Source organism: Mauremys reevesii, linkage group 13 (genome assembly GCF_016161935.1).
Source record: "Mauremys reevesii isolate NIE-2019 linkage group 13, ASM1616193v1, whole genome shotgun sequence".
In the NCBI taxonomy this organism is placed as follows: Eukaryota; Metazoa; Chordata; order Testudines; family Geoemydidae; genus Mauremys; species Mauremys reevesii.
The window spans coordinates 1,035,818-1,056,101 of NC_052635.1; the positions used below are offsets into that span (position 1 = coordinate 1,035,818).

The 20,284-nt window shown below is 47.2% G+C and overlaps 1 long non-coding RNA gene across 4 annotated transcripts; it reads left to right on the forward strand.

The window, feature by feature from the left end:
• Positions 1–1,877: 1,877 nt before the first annotated feature.
• LOC120380195 lies at positions 1,878–14,922 on the forward strand. 4 transcript variants are annotated; one of them, XR_005587649.1, is made up of 6 exons: positions 1,878–2,282; positions 2,483–2,585; positions 3,676–3,741; positions 4,564–4,698; positions 5,701–5,882; positions 14,864–14,910. It is a non-coding gene; the product is annotated as an uncharacterized LOC120380195 (long non-coding RNA). The 4 variants fall into 4 exon arrangements; XR_005587650.1 differs by lacking the exon at positions 5,701–5,882 and having other exon boundaries at positions 1,885–2,282; positions 14,864–14,922; XR_005587648.1 differs by lacking the exon at positions 14,864–14,910 and having other exon boundaries at positions 1,885–2,282; positions 5,701–5,937.
• The last annotated feature ends 5,362 nt before the right edge of the window (positions 14,923–20,284 follow it).

A 20,284-nucleotide genomic window follows, 5' to 3' on the forward strand; every position in this document is an offset into this window, starting at 1 on the left:
ATAATCACAATGAACCCTTTTGGCCTTGGAATCTAAGTAACTAGAAATCTAATAATAGGATTATGCATGTGTATTATGTTACCGAGTTTGGCTCATTGTAGCTAGCACCTGGTCTGAAATATAGCTATAGATCTCAGGAGGGAGAGAGGGTTGATGAAATTCCCACAGCTTCATAACTGCTAAAGAAAAGTTCTTAGAAGTGTGATCAGTGATAAGTTTTCTTTAATGTCGTATGTTTGTACAGGTGAAAAAATACAAGAAGTTTCTTCTGGACATACTGATCGGGGCCTTACATGACGTTTTCAGTTCTGAAGTGATTGGTGAGAGCATGAAAGCACTGGCCAAAGTCCTGAAGGAGCTGAAAGAGAAGGACATTGGTTCTTCCTTCAAAAACCTCACCGAACAGATCCGGGCCTACTTTGACGATGTATGTGAACAGAACTCTCCAACCCCAGTTCAACCGATCTTGATTAGACTCGATTTACGATGTGTGATGTGGACTCCCTGGGCATTGCTCATGTCAGAGTGCAGAGATTTTAGGCCCCAGGAAGGGAGGTGTTTTATGGAGGAGGAGAACATTAGGAGGATGGGGATGACATCCCTGCTCCCACAGTCTCACCCTTCTGTTCTTGATTGCCACTGAGAACCTCAAAGAAAGTCTGAATACTAGATTAGGTAGCTAGATAACCATGAAAAGGGGGTTACAGAGTGCAATAGAAAGTGTTGGGCCTGCTCTATACTGTTTTTATGTGAGAGGGTTGGAATGATAATTCTGTTTTGCAGAGAATTTTTGAGATTTCAAATTTTGGTTTTGTTCCTATTTGTGGTAACCCCTCCCCCAAACTTCAGAACTCCTTGTGAAACAGAATTACTATTCTCAACCTAGCTCTGTTGGAAGCCTTGGCCCGGGGCAGTCTGCTCTCAGACTATCCTGGTGCTGGGAACCCAGGAAACTCTGGGAGCTAGAGGTGCCAGGGAGTTGCAAATTTGAGAGCTAGGACCCCCAGGGTCATAGAATTGGAAGGGACCTCAGGAGGTCATCTAGTCCAACCTCTGCTCAAAGCAGGACCAATCCTCAGCTTTTTATCCCAGTTCCCAAAATGGCCCCCCAGGGACTGAACTCACAACCCTGGGTTTAGCAGGCCAATGCTCAAACCACTGAGCTATCCTTCCCCAAAGCTGGGAGCCTGAAGCCTATGATCCCAGTCAGCCTGCTAGATTGGCTGCCAAGGAGCTGGATGGGTGTATTGAGAAGACACCAGGCAGGTTTCTAAGGACCCTGCCTGGCTTCTGGAGGAATTTCATCAAAATTGAACTGTCTCTAAAATATTTTCATGAATCAGAAAATTCGAATAAAAAATTGGTTAATTAAAGTTTATCTGACTAGCTGTAGTTGCAATCACTTTACTTTAGCGTAGAAGAGACGGCTGTGTGAGGTGCGTGATGGGATTGTCCCTTACTTACCAAGTTGTGGGGCTTTCTTGGCTGTAGGAGAATGATGGTCTTCGCTCAGTGGCCTTTGTCCTATTTGGCATCCTGGCTCAGTTGACAAAGAAAAAATGGAAGGCCTATTTCGCTGAGCAGGTTCGAAAGAGCTGGGTCATACTTCTGCTGCACCTGCAAGACCCAAGCCCCGAGGTTTCAATGGTAAGACCAACAGTGACTTATTTACTAAGCCAAAGGAATCTTCCTCCCAGTGCCAGGGAGCACTGCTATTCCTGCTTGTTGTGGAGGCCCAAATTCTCCCCTCAGTTCATTGCCCTCCTGCTGAGTCACTTCCAGCCAGGTTGGTCCATGGCTGCCTCACCAGAATCCAGGATAGGTCATGGGTCTGACCCCTACAGGTCTCTGTTCCTGTCTGACTCTTCACCCCAGGCCCCTGCCTCCCCAGAACAGAGGAGAGACCACAGCTGTGCCTGGTGAAGCAGCTTTCATCGGTATATCTGTTCCCAAAAGACATTGATGCTACCTCCAGGTTTCAGTGGAAGCTCTCCCCTCTATTAGTCATTCCTGCATGTTTCTGCCAGTCACATCCAGATGAATCCTTTTTTGTCCTGGAATAGATGAGCAGTCACGCAGATGAGTTCCCTTTGATTGAACACAGCACTCGGTAGGGAACAAGTCAATGGTGTGACGCTCTTTTTCAGGAATGCAGAGCTACATTTCACCTCTGTTTCCCGTTTTTGGGACTGAAGAGACTCCAACATGCGATCAATAAGCACCTTGGTGGCAGAGCCGAGCTGAAGCCTGAAGAGCTCCAGGTGGACATTTGCAGACACCTTGTGAGTGAGCTGTTGAACTGTAGGAGATTATTGACTGGAGGGTGATGGGAAATGTAAATCTGCCCCAGATTCCCATTTTTTCCACTTCTACCCAGCCACCTGTTCTTTCTCTTATTTACCTGTGGTTCATAAAAGCATGTGCTGGTAGTCAAAGGGCACTTCTAGTCAGAGAGAGCTCATGTGTCCCTGATTTCCTCTAGGCCAAAGAAAATGCAGAACTGCTGGAGAACTTGTATAGCACCACCATCGCGTCCTTCAGTAGCAGCTGGGAAGGGATCCGGGCAGGTGCCGCCAACTTAGCTGGTGAGAGATGATGCCCAGTGTCCCTTTGATATTCCCATTGAGGGAGACAGAAAATCCCACTGTGCAGCACTGAGCTGCCATTAATCTCTCTGTGCCTCAGCTTCCCACCCATAGATGGAGATGTTAATGTCCCTACCTCTCCAGGATGGTGGTCGGAGGAATTCATTAGTTGCTATAAAGTGCTTCGGGATTGTTGCAGGGGAAGCACGGTGCAGTCATTTCGTAGTAGTGCCTGGGACACTGTCACGTAGGGCATGGTTACACTTTGAGCTGGGGGTATAATTCCCATCTTGATGAGACACACCCGCACTAGCCCTGTGTGCTAAAAATAGAGAGTAGCTGCGCGGCAGGAGCAGCAGGAGGTTTAACCACCCCAAGTATGATCCCATCCAAACCCCAAAGTCTATTCTCACAGTGGCTGCTCCTCCCACGGCTTGTGCTGCCTTAGCTACATTCTAATGCTAGCGCTGTCAGAGCTAGTGTGGGCCTGTCCCATTGAACTGGGTGTGATACCTCTAGCTCAAAGTGCAGACCTACCCAGTGCTGTTCAGTGCTCCTCACTGTGACTTCATCACTGGGAGGCAAGCAGCCCACCTCCCCATAGCGCCTGCTGTTTCACCTTCCTGGCCACAGCACCTTGTCAAGGAAGCATTAGGGTCCTCCTGTTTGGCCCTGTGGCCTCTTCTCCCTAGCACACCCATGTGAGACAGGCAGGCATTGGGGCTCACCTATCAGTCACCTTGTGAGATCCCTGCTTAGAACTCGCTTATTCCTGGCCCCAGTCCTTTGCTCAGACCACTAGACCAAACACTATCTTAGTATGTCTCCAATAACTGACTGCAGTGGCAAGAGGAGCACAGACTGTTTCAAGCAAATGGGTTTTATGTAAACATTCTTTTTTAAAAATGTCTCTCTCATTCTCTTCAGTGTGGACTCTAAACTGCTCTAGCATCCTCTTGCCCACAGCTCACCCTTAGGCCCACAGTAGGAGACCCCAAAGACCTGTCTAGGGGCTGCCAATATCACTTTGCACTCAACAAGGGAAGGTTTTATTGTTATTGTTGTTATTTATTTGACATTGTGTATTTAGGCATCATCCTGGAACACACAGACACTCAGCGTATGAAATGGCTGGACCTGGAACATCTGCTGATGTGTAAGTGATAAATACAGCTGAAGTCCTGCTCATTAATGAGTTATAAAGGAATTTAGCTGACAAGCAGCAGTAACCGATACCACTGGTGCAAAGTGCATCAGCCACACATCAAAGGACAAATTCACTCTTGCCCAGTAGAAAGTCAGCCTTAATTTCCCCTGAAGGAGGAAGCTGCAGAAGGTGTGATATGAGTCAGTGCATCTCCTGGTTGTCCTGGCAATGCCCCCTTCCCAGCCAGTGCTCTCCACACTTTGGGCTTTATTGGCTTTCTGTGGACTCCCCAAGTGAGAAGTAGCCACTTTCTGCTACCCCAAATTTCCCACCAGCAATTTTGCTTCCAGTAGGTGCCCTGTATCATGCGCAAACCAGCTTGGACCTGGCCTGTGTTAAATTCCACGTTGAGTGAGCTCAGGCAGTGGCTCCTGAATAGAGCTGGAAAATAACTGAAAAGTGGAAGCTATTGAAACAATGGACCTTCTTCCATTTGCAGCGGAGTGGATGACTTTCTGGTAGAGTCAGGTCTCCCACAGTTGGGAGCATGGAAGGGACCCAATGAGGGACCCTAAAGCTTTGTTTGTATTGGAGAGCTGCTGTCGTGTGGTATTCAGAAGTAATAAGTCTCCAGCTATTTCAGGCACAGGTGACTATATGAAAAGTGAGGCCTATTCATCTCTCATGTATTTTCCACCCCAGTAGAAGGACTGAGCCCAGTTTCACATTTTTCCATGTGATCATTCTGCTCAGGTACTTCAAGGTTCTGTGATCACGCTTAGCTGTGATTTGACAGTCTGTTCACTAACGTGATGTCCTCTGTAATTTCAGCTCTCCGGGTCCTAGAGAAAGACCCAAGTCCCACTGTCCAGCTGGTGGCAACTGAGCTCATAAGTGACATCTGTCCTGGCCGAGCGCTTGGCGAATGAAGCAGAACGGAGACAAACAGAACAAGGCACTCCAGTGGTATAAGGGCCCTACCATCAATCAAATGTTAATCCCACCCCTTGACCCCGGCAGCAAGATGTGTCATGTGACCCCTCCAAGGACTCCTCCCACTGCCATCTACCGATCAGGTGGGTTTCGCCAATAGGAATGCCCGAGGGAAGACTTGACCAATCAAGGGGAGTTCCGGGCAGGTGACCTGTCCTTTGTGTGACCTCTCTAAGAACTCCTCCCACTGCCATCTACCGATCAGGGTGGGTTTCAGCCACTGGGGATCACTCCAAGAGGAGATTTGACCAACTGGGGGGAATTCTGGGGTGGGGTGACCCATCCGGAAGTGCTTCATGTGACCCTTCTAGGAACTCCTCTCACCACCCTTTACCAGTTGCGATGGGTTTCAGCTGCAGAGGACTGCCCCAAGAGGAGAGTTGACCAAAACAAGGTAGGTTCTCGGAAGGGGTGAACCTCCCAGAAGAGGGTTGTGTGACCCCTCTAAGAACTCCTTCCAATGCCCTCTGCCAATCAGAGTGCAGCACATCACCTCATAAGTCCCAGCGCTGGGCAGAGGAGGCCATCTCTTACCAAGAAGACGTGTTTTATGAATTGTGGAAAGGCTGAGAGGAGACATGGACTCCTTTACCACTCCCCTGAGAACTTCAGACTTTGTTTTAGCCCCGAGGACCTTTGGGCTTGTATGGATAAAGCGCTATAGCAGTTACAGTTCCGAGGAGGGCCCTTTGACTCGACCATTGATAGATACCTCAGGACCCGACCCCGAACCCTCGTGAAGAACCCCGATGAGTGTGACGACCCCCCCCCCCAAAGTGGGAAGATGATCATGGCTTGGGGGAGTCACTGGTGGACAAGGTGAACGGGAAAGACGTTGCTCAGGTAAATGAATGATTAAGAAGCGATGGTCGATCATGGGGTATAATGGGGTTAGGAATCAACTTGGCATTGCATAAATCTAAGAACAAGCAGAGGGTTGCTTACACTGTTTTTTGTCTGAAAATCTCTCAACAGCTCGACGATGCCTTTCAAGAGGCCTTTGAGAACTTACACATCGGTAGCCCTGTTGTGCATCAGCTGTTTTTGCTCCTGTCTGAGATGCGGATCTCAAGAGGAAAATCCGGAAAAGGACAAAATAGAAGAATGAACCAGCTCAGAGTCTTTCGTTGTAGGGGTCATGGCGTCCATTTTTACAGGTGGCTGTCAAAGGTTGTGTTAAACCAGGCAATTAATTAAACTTATTTAAATGTGTCCCTATGACTGTATCCTCCATACTTCATGCTAGTAAAAGACGGTACCAGGAACAGTCCTGTCTCCACAGACAGCTCTGTTAATGAAAATAGATTACATCCCCAGGGATGCTGGGAGCTTTGGTGGGGGAATCCTCTTTTTGAGTGGCCAAAAAGCACAGTAAAACTTTTTAAATAGAAGACAGGTAACAGCTTAGCTTTCAGATCAGATGCTTACACTTTACACAAACTGGCTCAAATACATTTTAAAAGAAACAAGACCATTGTTTCAGATGTGGACGCACAATGGCAGGAAGATCTGGTAGATGTGCACCGGTTCTCCAAACACAACAGAGGCTTTAAGACGTATTATCTGACTTTATAAAGAGTGACAACCGAGCTTTCACAGAACTATACGTACCAGTCCTGCTGATGTTAATCCTTCACATTCTCTGAAGATATGGAAAACAGTTTATAGAGATGGTTTTAAAATAAAACCAGTTGTTGCCCCTTTTAGAAAAGGCGACCACGTGAGACTATCTAAAGTCAAAGGAGCCTTTGAAAAGGTTATGAACAGACGTTTACTGATGAGCTATTTATAGTGGATGAAGCCTTAACCAGGAGCCAGAGACCTGTATACTGATTAAAAGATTACGAGGGTGAGACAGTTACTGGATCTTTTGCCCTGAAGAATTACAAAAGTAAACCCCAAACAAGACAGGATTTACAGGATTGAAAAAGTTCTAGCGGATAAAGGAAAAGGGAGAAAAAGCAGCTACTGGTGAAATGGTTTGAGGAGGCGATAAGTTTAACAGCTGGGTGGAAGCTTCTCAACTCTGTGACATTTAGACGTGAACAAAACAAACAAACAAAAGATTCCTCCTGCAAAGACAGAGAGAGAGAAAATGAGCGACAGCGGTTCTACATTACGTTGCCCAGCAATGCCAGCTCTGCAGTTTTTCCTCAGAACACCAGCTTGAACTTTACAATATGGCTAATTAAGCCCTGGGATATCCAGAGAGCCTGGGAGGTGGGTTAGTGGAAATACAATACCCGCACAGCCGAACACTATCAATGAAGACACCCTTTGAAATCACCTTTGCAGGTGTGGCATGGAGTTTATCCTACAACGAGGTTATTACTCGTCCATACCTGAATTATTGGATCATATGAACAGTACTGTGGTTCGTCATCCCACACCGCCTGAGGTGGTCATGAACTACGACCCTGGGGGTAGAAAAGTTAGTCTTAAATCTGCCAATTTTACTTGTATGTTTTCTATCAGCGGAGCTAGCTAACATTCTAGGTTTGGGCCCAAGCATAGAGTCCAAAAATTCCCCTTCTCAGCAGACATCACACGGCTTTTAATTTCTTGCGTCTGTTCACAGATATTGTAGAACATGAGTTTGTGGGGGACTTTTCTGTTCCCCTGTTACATTGTCTCTCTGTCCGAGGAAGAAACAATGAGTTTGTCACCATCACCTACGATAAACCTCATTACGTTCCTGTCAGAAAACACCACATCGATACCATTACCATTGAAATAAAGACAGATCAGAACAGACACGTCTTGTATTGCTTTGGCAAGGTGATCATCAAGGTGCACCTGTGTCCCCGGAGAGAGCGAGGTTTCTAAAAAGCAAAACATTTGGCGATCCTAAAATTACAGCGACCCCACCATCTACAGGAACTATTACAAAGCCCAGGTGGGATATGCCCTTCCTGGATGTACGAGGCTGGCGAGGTGGAATATTCCATAACCAAGCCTCTGCAACCAGACTTCGAGGCAGAACACTGCGTGAGAGGATACATGAATCTGGTACAGACAGCTGGTAAACACGTGAAAGATCGTTCTCTGTTAATCAACCGTGAGGTTACACCTTGTTTGCCTTTGACCTGTCTCCCAACCAGGAATGCACCAATCACTGTTCCCTGTTTAAAACCGGGAACCTGAGAGCAGAAATACATTTTGGGATGGCTCTAACCATCACCGCCAATATGATCGTGTATGGGGTTTTTGACAACATCATAGTGATAAATCAGAGGAGAAATGTTCTGCTTGACTATATGTGAACATGGACACCGTGCAGCTCTCACGTGTCTCATCAATGACCCCTTACACAAAAAAGAATTCCCTTATGATTGGCTCCCTGGCAGCAAGTTGTCTCAGAAACCCTTAGGTTTGGTGGTCAACACGCATCCACATAACCAACCCGGTGAACATTGGCTCACCTTGTATCTGGTGAAGTGTAACCGTGAGAGTTTTTTGACTCATACGGGCACCCCTGAATAGCGTGTTGTTTCCTAAAAGATTTATGAAATTTTTAAACAAAAATGCCACAGATAATGTGTTTCACAATAGACAATTATAAGACCCCACTTGTCGCCTGCAGCTATCACTGCATGTTTTTCTTACATCATCGTAGCAAGGGTTTATCTTAAATTGTATTCTAACGACTTAGTGCTAAACGACCGGATGGTGATGAATTTTGTAAAACTAAATTTAAATTCTTGGGCATATCTAGCCTTGCTTAAAACATGTTTCGGCAAGCCCAGACATGTGTATCTTGCAATGATTTTTATAGCTATGTTATCCAATACTCTCAGGCATAACAGACAATGTTTGTTTGGCATTATCCAACACATTTTCCCATAGTTGCTAGGCCCCGCAAGAATTGCAGAAAAGGGTGTTTCCACCTCAGATCCATTTTTAAAGCCATAGGGCAGGGTTTTAAACCCTTCTCCTAGGACCTTCTTGGTGGAAACAATTTTCTGTGTTTTTCTTAAGGGTTTTTGTCTTTATTTGCCACTGATTTTTGTTCCTTATGATAGAGGGCTGCTGAACCTCTATCTTTTGGAGGTGTTTTCTCACAGGCCCATGCAATAGTCCAGAACTAGATCTTTCAAACTGTCCAAGTTGATCTTTTCACAATTTGCTACGTTCAGGGTAATACCTTTGACTTTCATGCAGGCCTTTCTTCCCGATAGCTTTTATCTGTATGTTTTCGGTCCTGCTGACACAAACTCGGTGATGTGTTGATCTGGCGGTGTCTTGCCTAAATAATTCCGCAGAGGAGGATTCCAGTCACCCTCCCTTTTCACACATATCACCAAGTCAGTGTCATGGTACAGGCACTGCTTTTGAAATCTGTCTAGCAGTTTGTATAGTTCTATGCGGGCATAAGCAGTGGTGAAACAGGCTATGAAAACACTGGTATTTCCAGAGACAGAGTACTGGTCTTTGGGTCCTTTCAAGACACTCATGCTGTTTCATCGTCGATAAACTTGCAGGATGGAACCTTATAGTTGGGGAAAACAGGTACTGAGAGAGTTCGTCAGGTCTCTCACACTGCTGGTATTGGGTAGGTTTGTGGAGCAGATGATATTATTATTATTATTATTTATTATAAATCACATGAAACTGTCTTGTAAACTTAAAAATAGAAAATACCCTAATGAATATTTTATTTAAAAAGTCATAGCTTTAAAACAAAATAATCCATTTCAGTCTGTATAACGAACAGGAGTTTTGAGTTTGTTTCTACCATTTAAAACAACAAACCCACAAACTTTTTTTTAAATACACCTCATTTTGCAAAATAAAAACCAAACGGCTTTTAAAATCAACTTTTAAAATCCAGGTTAAAACACATTTTGCACACTAAAAAACCAACACCCTCTTAGTTTGAAACACACCATTACCATCAGTTTGCAGCCATATACTTAAAAAAAATCCCACCTATGTTTTACAGAGAGAGAGAGAGTTTAAAATACAGTTTGCAACAAAATAGTTTTCAATAATCCCACACGCATTTAATAGCCAATTGCAGAAAGTTACCTTCTACTACAGGATAAAGTGTTGCAGGAACATGCTTGTTCTGTCCCCCTCAATGTGTGTTTGGGCCTTTGAATTAAAGAACAAGCAAAAACTGTTAGTTAGTATTAGTCCCAAATCCCTATACAACCTGTGTAGTACCTGACGTTATTAAGCAAAACTACAGTTACAATGGTTTTTACCTTGGCCTGGTGATGAAATGCAATTTAAAGTTACTAGTTCCATGCTAAACAGATCACACTGCAATAAACATAGTCACCATTATTTACTAAGACAGCACGGCCAACGAGTGATATTATACAATATATATTTTCAGAGTTGAAAACAGGGAGCATACCTCCTCTTGCAGCCCAGCAGCCATTCAAGAGATTCTGTTGAAAAAAACAACCTCAGGTATTTTGGAGACGTTCATACCATCCTAACCCTTTGTTTCAAAAGGACTTCAAAATAGTAGCGAGCAGGTTGATTTGATGGCTACAGCTCTGAAATACTAGAGACTTAAGGACTTTAGGCCCCTTCCTAACATTCCATTTTGGGAGCTGGGGTGGGGGAATTAAGCTGGCTGCACAACTCAGCTGCTTTTGGCTACATTTTTTCTTTTAGTTAAAATCCATTTTTCTGCAGGGCCTTCTTACAGTACAGTATTAAACAGTAAATCCCCAATCCTTAATGTAACTGTCCCCCCCTCAGTCCCAAGTGGGGACCTTTTGCAGATATCAGTACATCTCTTTGGGGCTTGTTTTTTAAAACATTTCTTTCATGCATATTATTTGGGGTGGGGGTTGAAATAAAATGGTTGTATCACAACCATAATAAGCCCTCCAGAGCTTTTAAATGTTTGATTGTCTTTAGAGCAAATGCTTCTTCTAAAGCATGTTGAAGGTTTGTGACCCTTGAAACATTTCAGTTTTGGTTTAGACCCTTGGGGCTTTGGTTTGTTTGTTGTAAATATATTAATTTAAACTTTTAATGGCTTTGAATTGACCCATAGCATCCAACCAACTCCCGAGTCATATTTAAACTGTCCAATAGCATCTGCAAATTCCTGAAGTTTTATTTCATTTCATATTAATCAGAACTCACCCACCCACCTCCTTACCATGGGTGCACACCAATCAAATTTATCCCTATGGCAACAACGATAAGTAGTCACAGTTAGCTTCGCTATTCAGTGGGGGTGTGGTTAAAACCATTCAGGTCAACAGGATTAGTCAACTCTATTGTACTCAAACACATGTCTGAACCATCCCTGTTTGTTTTACTGTTGTAAGCAGAGTCAGGATGAGATCTACCCTGACATTTGGTGGTGAGTTGTGGAAAAGAACGTCAGGGGTTGATCTCGTTTGCACAGGCACACCCACCCCGCCTAGCATGAGCCCACAGTAGCCCAAATGATCACTTTGGCTGCTGTGGGAACCCCAGTTTCTCTGTTACTGAGGCAGAAAGAATAAAGTGTTGTTATCCTGATTATGTGAATCAAGGACAGTGGACCTGTACTTGGCCTTTTATGGCAGAGGGACTCGCCATCAACTAAGTAGCACTCGCTAGGCAGGGACGTGGGTTCCAAAACTCAGCAAATTGAGAAAGGCTGGGGAGAGGTATTTGTACCTGGTGAGCCCCAGACACTAATTCTATCTCTTCTTCCTGTCTCCACTGTGAAATGTTAGTGCTAATTTTGATTCCATGCAGAGTCTGATTACAGACTGCAGAGCTGAATTCACTTTGGGCTAATGGTGAACCAGCACTGAGTCCTCCCTACTACTTAACACAGTAAGTGGTGATTTTGGCTTGTAGTAGGGGAGCCTCAGTGCCCCACTGGCTGAGGGCTTGAGCCAGTTTTGCATTGTGTTATTGGAATGGAGTTCCTAGCAACTGAACGCAGCTCTTGTTGCTGCCAACTCTGATGGGCAGAATGGTTACACTATAAACACATTTTTAGGATTTTTCTCCTCCCACAACATACATTTCAGCTTTTTGCTGTAAATGGGTCTTTTTTACACAAAACCACAAAAGTTAGATTCTCACAAACCATTTTTTTATTTAAAAGACATACAGCTCCTTGAAAACAAACCAAGAGGCTCCATTAAAACTTTTAGCTCACTTAAGGGCCAGAGACCTTCTAACAGAAATGCAGATAGTCACAAAGCCCTTTTCAATAGATGTTTTTTAAATTTACATATTTAAATTGACAAATTTACATATAAAGTTGAAGTCTAAATCACACAGTCATGGTGCCGTTGGGCTGGGGCATCTATGACATAGCCCTCACAATCTTCAAAAAGCTTTTCCCTAAGACAGTTATTAAGAACAGCATAAATAGCAATGCATACAATAGTCCACATAAATTTTTACACTCACAATGTGGCACTGGCTCAGCGAGTTCCATGCCAAACCTTCTCTTAAAGTCCTTATAACCTTCATCCTCGAAGTCCTCTTCAACAATTTTTAGCGCGCTCAGCAAAAACAAGGCGGGCCCGGTTCATCTTTGCTGCTTGATGCAACGTTGTCCAGGGCCTCCGGGTCCTCTAGAAAGGCATCATCGAGCTGTCTCAGACAAGAAACAAGTGTAAGTTCTCACTGCTTGTTTTTTACATTTACACAACCCCAGGTTCCTAACCTCATTACACCTCATCATCAACTGTCGCTTAATCATTCATTTACCTGAGCGATGTCTTTTCCATTCAGCTTGTCCGCCGGTAACTCCCCCAAGCAATGATCGCCTTCCTCCTCCAGGATGGTGGACAACGAGAGGCCACCATGCTCATTGGTGTGTCTCGTGAATGGTTGGGCTTTGGGTTCAGGTTCTGGCGTATCCATCAATGGCTGGGCCAAAGGAATCCCTTGGCTGTTCCTCATCCTCTTTGGAACTGTTGCTGCTGTAGCACTTTCTCCACACAAGTCCAAAGGTTCATGGGCTAAAACAAAGTCTGAAGTTCTCAGGGGTGGTAAAGGAGTCCACGTTTCCTCTCAGCCTTTCCACAATTTCTGAAACATGTCGTCTTGGTAAGAGATAGCCTCCTCTGTCCAGCTCTGGGACTTGTGCGGTGATGGTGCGGCACTCTGATTGGCAGAGGGCATTGGGAGGAGTTCTTAGAGGGGTCACACAACCCTCTTCTGGGTGGTCACCCCATCCCAGAACCTGCCCTGTTTTGGTCAAATCTCCTTTCAGGGCAGTCCTCTGCAGCCGAAACCCATCGCGACTGGTAGAGGGTGGTGGGACGAGTTCCTAGAGGGGTCACACGAACCACTTCTGGATGGTCACCCAGCCCCAGAATTCCCCCCAATTGGTCTAATCTCCTCTCAGGGTGCTCTCTAGTGGCTGAAGCCCCTCCTGATTGGTAGAGGGCAGTGGGAGAAGTTCTTAGAGGGGTCACACAAACCCCGGAACTCCCTCTGGTTGGTTAAATCTTCTCTCGGGGCATTCCTATCGGGGCAAAATCTATCCTGATTGGTATAGTGGAAGGAGTTCTTAGAGGGGTCACATGACACACCTTGCTTCCGGTCATGTGTCCGCCTTGACACCCAGAAGTAATACCCCCATGCGGTGAAGCTTCTGATGACCAGTGGGCAGGGCTTATTGGGTCAAGAGGTGGGGTTAAGTTTTGATTGACAGTAGGGCCCTTATACTCGCTCCCGCTACCCAAAATTGGAAGAAGACAGAGACAACTATAATCCTGGGCAGTATTCGCTGTCCTACTGCTCAGATGCTGTAAGTGAGAGAAGGATCAGGCCCTGTAAAGTAGCCTGGGTTGATTTTTATTACTCAAAGCGTTTTTATTACACATCAGGACATCTAGTCATTCTGATGGACATGCAGCCTCTGGACAAGCTCATTGATAAGCATGTACATTATACTGCTTGCTCAGGGGTCATTGCTATAGTAACAGCCAAGTACTGGCCCAGATCCTCAAATACACCTGAGCTCTAGACTCTGGGCTGTTCTAAATTACGCTGTCTTGTAACAGCCATTGCTACACTGGAGATAGCTGTAGCACAACGCACACTGTGTGTGCCATCTTCTGTTCCCAGCTCACACACCATATACTTGGGTGGGAAGCTAAGAGTTAGGACATACAGCCAGCTACACTGGCTGTGAACTCTCTGTGCTGGTTCTCTGGGTGTTAGGATTTGCACATGCTGGGGAATTCCTAGCTGCCTCTTAGGGCAGCTTTATGGCTACTTTGCCCTGCTCCACTGCAACATAGGGCAGCAAAAGGGTGACTTTACAACTAACCCCACCCCTATTGATGCACCTACCCGTGGTTGTTAGGAGTCTGAGTTCAGGTATCCGGGTTTGGAAAACCCACTCCCCTGGCATAAAGTTGTCTAATGGCAACCAAAGGCCAAATATGCCTTTAAACATCAGTCCCCTTGTTTTTCAAATATCTATTTGAAACACCACAAAGCTGATAGAGATTTAAGTGCCCTAATCAGCACCTCTGCAGGTGGCTATAATGGGTATTTAGGCTTCTACCTGCAGATTTTAGTGCTTAACTTTAGCCACCCAAGGCCTTTGTATTTGTCTTGCCCAAGCCTATGAGTTGCCGAGTGTTCTCAAACTCCCACTGATGTTATTGGGAGATAAGGATGCTCTGCCCTTCAGAGAAGGCGCTCAGCAGATATAACTCATCCTCCAAAGTTAGCTACTATGATCCTTCACCTCATATCAAAAGGTCACTGAATGGTCAGGTTTCTAGTCTCCATCACCACCTCATTCTCCAGTTTACTGTCCCCCTGGGTTCAGGGCTTGTGAGGATTCACCAGGCAGCAGTTTGCAGAGGAGGGCGAAAGGCAGAGGGAGTCTGGGATGTTATTGCTTATAGTTCTCAATGGGGAGACAATGTTCCTGTAACAGTTGAATATTGGAAGGAAACCAATAGAGAGCCCTGTTGAATTGACACATTCCACTAATTCTAAAGCGACTCTATTAAGTAATATGGGTTCCCCTAATCTTGTAGTATTTCCTGTTTTGGTGATTGTTTTCTATACCGTATCCAGCAGCTTATTCCCAGTCCATGTTCTCCTATTGTTATTCCCTAGTATTCTGCACTCTGTTTATGTGTATTAAGGGGCACTGGACAAATACTGATGACTCTTCACATTTCTTTTTCAGGTGCTGGCCATGTATCTCACAAACAAGATCATATGTAAATAACCCAGCTCTGGATTTTGTATATACTGTGTACATATTTCCTATTAAACTGTTTGAAGTATCTGTTTCAATTGCTCAGAGGCCTGATTTCGTCTTTCAGAGAATTGGGGCTTCCTCAATGTCCTCTGTAACCATGATGTGGGGCTTCCTCCTTGCCCTTTCTCCGTGGAGCTGGACGAAGACCTCAGCTCAGCGCCTCTCTAGGGTGTCTAACCACTCTTCCGCAGTCCCCACAAATCTAAATCTAATCCCTGTAGTTAGTGGCCTGGGGTTTGGTTCTTAATCATATTCTCATCTTTGTTTTTCTGGGAGTTCAGTGTTGCTGATGAATTCTGGGTTGTAAGTGGATGGACTGTGTTCTGGTGAGTTATCCTCCCTCCTGTCTAGCCTATTTGTGGGTCAGAAGGCTATCTGTGAACAGCGTCTGTTTACTTACAGACTTAGGCTCGGTGCCTGTAATAGTGTGTGAGGGAAGGCATCTCTGCTTTTCTACGCCAAGTCCCTGTTTGTGAACTGCAAGACTTTATCGGAGAGGAACCATTGGATTCCCTAGCTTCCCCCACTGCACTACAAGGGAACGACTGTCATTGGGTATCTCTGACAGGGTATGTCCTGCTGTGCTCACTGGTCTTGTGGCTTCTTAAGGGCCAGCTCCTTGTTAATAATTCACATTGGACTAGAGCTGGGTGAAGGCTGATGGGGCATTCACTGAGGGGCTCACCAGTTAAACTCCACAGTTCAGAGAGTCCTAGAAATGTAGGGCTGGGAGGGTCCTAGAAATATCATCCCAGCCAGCACTATACTTAGACCGTCCCTGACAGCTCTTTGTCCAATGGGTTCTTAAAAACCTCCAATCATGGGGATTCCACAACCTCCCTTTGAAGCCTATTCCAGAACTTAACTATCTTTATAGTGAGAAAGTTTTTCCGAATATCTAACTTAAATCTCCCTTGCTGCAGATTGTTGATACCTACTTCTCCTACGCCCAGTGCACATGGAGAACAGTTGAGCGGGTCCTTTTATAACAGTCCTTAACATATTTGAACATGGTTTGAACATATTTGAGGGTTGGCTAAGATAAAGAGGCCCTGGAGGAGAGAAAGCAGGTTACAGGGGTATGTGTGCAGCTTTCTTGGGGTGCCCAGGCTCTGAGTCACTTTGTTACCCATCCGGCGAGAGGAAGATTTTCTCAGGGAGCTGATATCTAGTTGAGCATAACACCACCGGTCTGTTAGCCAGCCTACCAATCTCCACAGGGCTCTGCCAGCCCTTGCTCCGCTTTGCACGGTAACAGTAGTGGCACTGCAGCCCCCAAGCCCCTCTGAAAGTGTCCCCCAGTAGCATCAGATTACTGTCACAGGACACTCACAGAAATTACCGGGGAATAGAATCTAAACAGCTTGATTGGTACAGCTCAGGATCAGATCTTTATAACCTCACAGCACTGAGACATATGTATAGTGGAATAATCCTAAATTCGTTACCAAAGATTAAGATTTAAGAGGTAGTGAGTCAAGATCATGGAAACAGAACTGGTTACATATAAAATGAAAATCACAACATGCTTCTTAGAGTCTAAAATCAATTATTACGGCAGTTTTTCACCTAAAGCAATCTCCCAGCAGCATTAACCAACATGCCTGGGATCCAACGTTCCTGAGGAAAGAAAAGGGCTTTTTGCAGGCTGTTCCCAGATGTGCCTGTTACTTTGGGGTAGGTTCATTTATCAGGGTTATTCTTCTGGGGGAGGGGCTTCTGTAATTCTATTAACGTGCTGTGAAAGTCACTTGTGTGTTCACATGGAGCTCTGCTCCTTCCTTCTGCAAGTCCTCCCAATGGAGCTCTCCTGCAGGACCTCGATTCCCAGGGCTGGGTTCTTCCAGCCTTAGAACTGGATGAACATGTGCACACACACACTAGCAGAGCAAGTCTGAGAGGACCAGGTCAATCAGCACTCTCCAGCTGATCCCCATGTGTTCCTGTACTCAATGGGCTGGGTTACAGCACTTTCAAGCTGGTACCCTTATGTGCTCCTGGTCTCAATAGGCTGGATTGAGCTCCACTTTCAGCTGCTCCTCCCCACCCATGTTCCCCAAGTTTAACACATCCCTATCACACATTCACATTACAATTGTACTGGTAGTAACCCACTTGATGAGCAAACCCCACAGTATATTTTGGGGCACTACAGGGATCTTTAGCTTAGGTACAAGAAGGCCGCTGCAGAGTAAATGGGGGAAGCTAAAATACAAAAGAGTAAAATTCAGAGAGAGAGAGAAAAGCAACCAGCTGAACCATAAAAGTCATTGATTGAATCATAGTGATAACCACACCAGGAGGGCTAAACAAACACAACAGTTACATTTTAAAGGTTAATACCTGAGGTAGGAAAGAAAACAGAGAGCGAGATGGATCTCACCCACTCCATGAGGCTTGAACTGGTCGGGGTTCCCAGGTGATGGTGGTAGCTCAGGGTCCTGAGTGCTGGAGACAGGCAGAGCCCCCAGCACGATCAGTCAGTAGATGAAATCCTGGTGGAACTGATGCAGAGTTTGGGTCTATACATCAGAACCCTTACCTGGGCATAGGTAGCGGGTTTTGTAGAGAAAATACAATGGTTCAAGGGAGAACACTAGATTTGTTTATGGGTAAACTGATGGCTCAAGGGTTTTCTTCTTTGCCTTTGTTCCTGTCTTTCCTGAACAGCACATACCCTTCAATCCCTGGACTCCAGCCATGCCTATTCCACCAGGTTTCTGTTATCCCTGCAGTGTCTGGTTTCACTTCCTGCAGCAGCAGCTCTAGTTCCTCCATTTTGTTGCCCAGCCTCCTTGCCTTGGTGTACAGGCATCTTAATTGCTGCTGCTTGGCTTCACCCACATTCCTCGCCCAGCTGGGTACAGTCATTCTGCTTCAAGCATCACCTTCCTGAATGGAGGGAGGGGAGAATCCCTCCGCTCCCCAAGCCAGACCTGGGCTCGCTGGTGCCTGTGGCTCTGAGACAACCGGAAACACTCCAGTGGACGGGCAGGCTGGGCTGGGGGAGGGGAGAGCCTGGAGGCTGATCTCTCCCCGGCCAAGGCTGAGACCCAGAAAGACCCCATCCATGGGGGGGCAGGGGGCTGGTGCAACATCCCAGACCAGTTCTCAGCTCCCTGCCCCCTCGGGTAAGACCTCTGCCTGTGTAGCCTCAGACTCTGCTCAGCCCTCTCAGTTGCACCCTCCATGCCCCCCGCGCAGGACCCACCTTGGCACAGGGTCGTGTTCCCATTGGAGGGGACATAGCCGGCCCGGCACTCACACCAGTAGCTCCCATTGGTGTTGATACACATGATCTTGGGGCTGCAGATATCTGGGGTCTTGCGGCACTCACAATGTCTGGGAAGGGATAGCGGGGTGGGAGGGGTCACACACAGCAGGGCAGGGGGCTCACTGGGGGCGAATGACCACAGAGACACCCCCAACCCATTGCAGGGGCCGTGGTCTGTCGGTCTGTCTGCTCCATCTAACCCCACCCCCATTCTATTCTCCTTTCTTCCCTGCTATGTGCAGTGCCCCAATCCCTGCAGCAAAACCCCTCCCACCCCATCCCAGACTGGGGACCAAATCTTATCCAGACCAGGACCCTGCGATCCCCTCCCTGCACCAGCCCTGACAGAGCGGGGTTAAGGGGGGGCTGATCAGCCAGTTAAGCTGCAAAGGGGAAGTGACTCAGGCTGCGTGCAGGGCGCTGGCTAGAAGGAAGCTCGCCTGGGAGGGGACAGGTGGGGCTTCTCTACAGCCCGAGGGCTGGGCCCAGTGGTGGGGGCCTGAGGCGAGGGGGGCTAGGAAGCCCCGAGGGGGGGCTGGGAGCCCCGGAGGAAGGGTTTCGCTATTAGGCATAGGACGGAGGGGTCTGGCTTTGAAAGGCTCCCCCAGAATGGGGATCACAGCGTGACCTGGCCAGACAGCCGAGACACGGGGCAGCCACGACTGCGGGAGCTGCAATGGTGGAAGAGAAGAAAGGGGGCGCTGAACTGGAGCTAGTCGCCAGAAGGGGGCGCCATGCTCAGTGTTACAGACCCCAGCCCCATGGGTCCCCTTCCCATTCGGGATACACCCAGCCCTGCCCCTCCCCTGGAGCACTAGGAGAAGGGTGCAGAGGAGGTGGGCTGTGCCCAGGGAAGTGCAGGGGAATTGGGTGCTGTCCCTTTAATCTAGTTTGTTTGCCCTCTGGTGGCTCTCACGGGGGGTCTGTGGCAGAAGCCCCCAGACCCCCGACTTGCGGCCAGTGCACCCACCTGTACTGACCTGGGCAACGGGAGTCCCAGGACCCAGGTGACTGATGTCCTGAGTATTCAGCAGTCAAAGGCTGGATTCACAGCTACACGGAGACCCTGCCGGGCCACTCTGGCAGTGTAATGGTCTCTGACAATCCCCACATCCTGTGCAGGGGCCTCCCCAGCCAGCCTGGAGCCGGTGTAAGGGCCCTTCATCCACCCTGCCGCCAGCCTGTTGTAGGGGGTGGTTCGGGGCATGGCCGTAGTACCCTGTGCTGGGGCTGTTCTCAGCACCCTGGGGCCAATCAGGGCAGATTGGGGGCCTGTCTAGAGCATCAGGCACTGGGGTTATTCTCTGCTCCCCAGAGCCCATGGGGGCAGAGCGCACTGTGCTGTGTCTATGGACCATATATAAGGCTCCTTCCCAGGCTCAGGGGGGCCCTAGCAGCCCGGATGCTGTGTGCTGGGGACAGCGAGGGCCCCACCCATCTCCCTGGTGCTTCTCTGCAAACCTAGGGGTTTATTCCCAATCCAAACACCAAGCCAGGGGAGCTCCTGCCCCCACGCTCTAGGGCAGCAGTTGAGGGTCACGGCTGATCACAGCCCCGGTGAGTGGATCGGGGGCCTTTGCTGCAGCTGGCAGCAGCCTCTGGTGCAGCACCAGGCCTGGAATGAGCCCAGGGGTGTGGGGGACTGAGCAGGGCGTAGTGGCAGCAAGGGGAGAGCTCACCCTGGCAGCTGTTCTCACTCGGGTGTGGGAACTTGGCTTTCCCAGACCTGGACTCGTATCCATCGATGCAGCTGCAGGAGTAATTCCCAGTCACATTGGTGCAGTTGGTGTTGGGTCCGCAGTTTACTCCACTGAGCCCCAGACACTCGTCAATATCTGCTTCCCAGTCTTTATTCAGGTCATGTACATTGGCCAAACTGGACAGTCTCTACGCAAAAGACTAAATGGACACAAATCTGACATCAGGAATTATAAGAGTCAAAAACCAATAGGAGAACACTTCAGTCTCCCTGGTCACTCAATAACAGTCCTAAAAGTGGCAATTCTTCAACCAAAAAACTTCAAAACAGACTCCAACGTGAATCTGCAAAACTAGAATTAATATGCAAACTG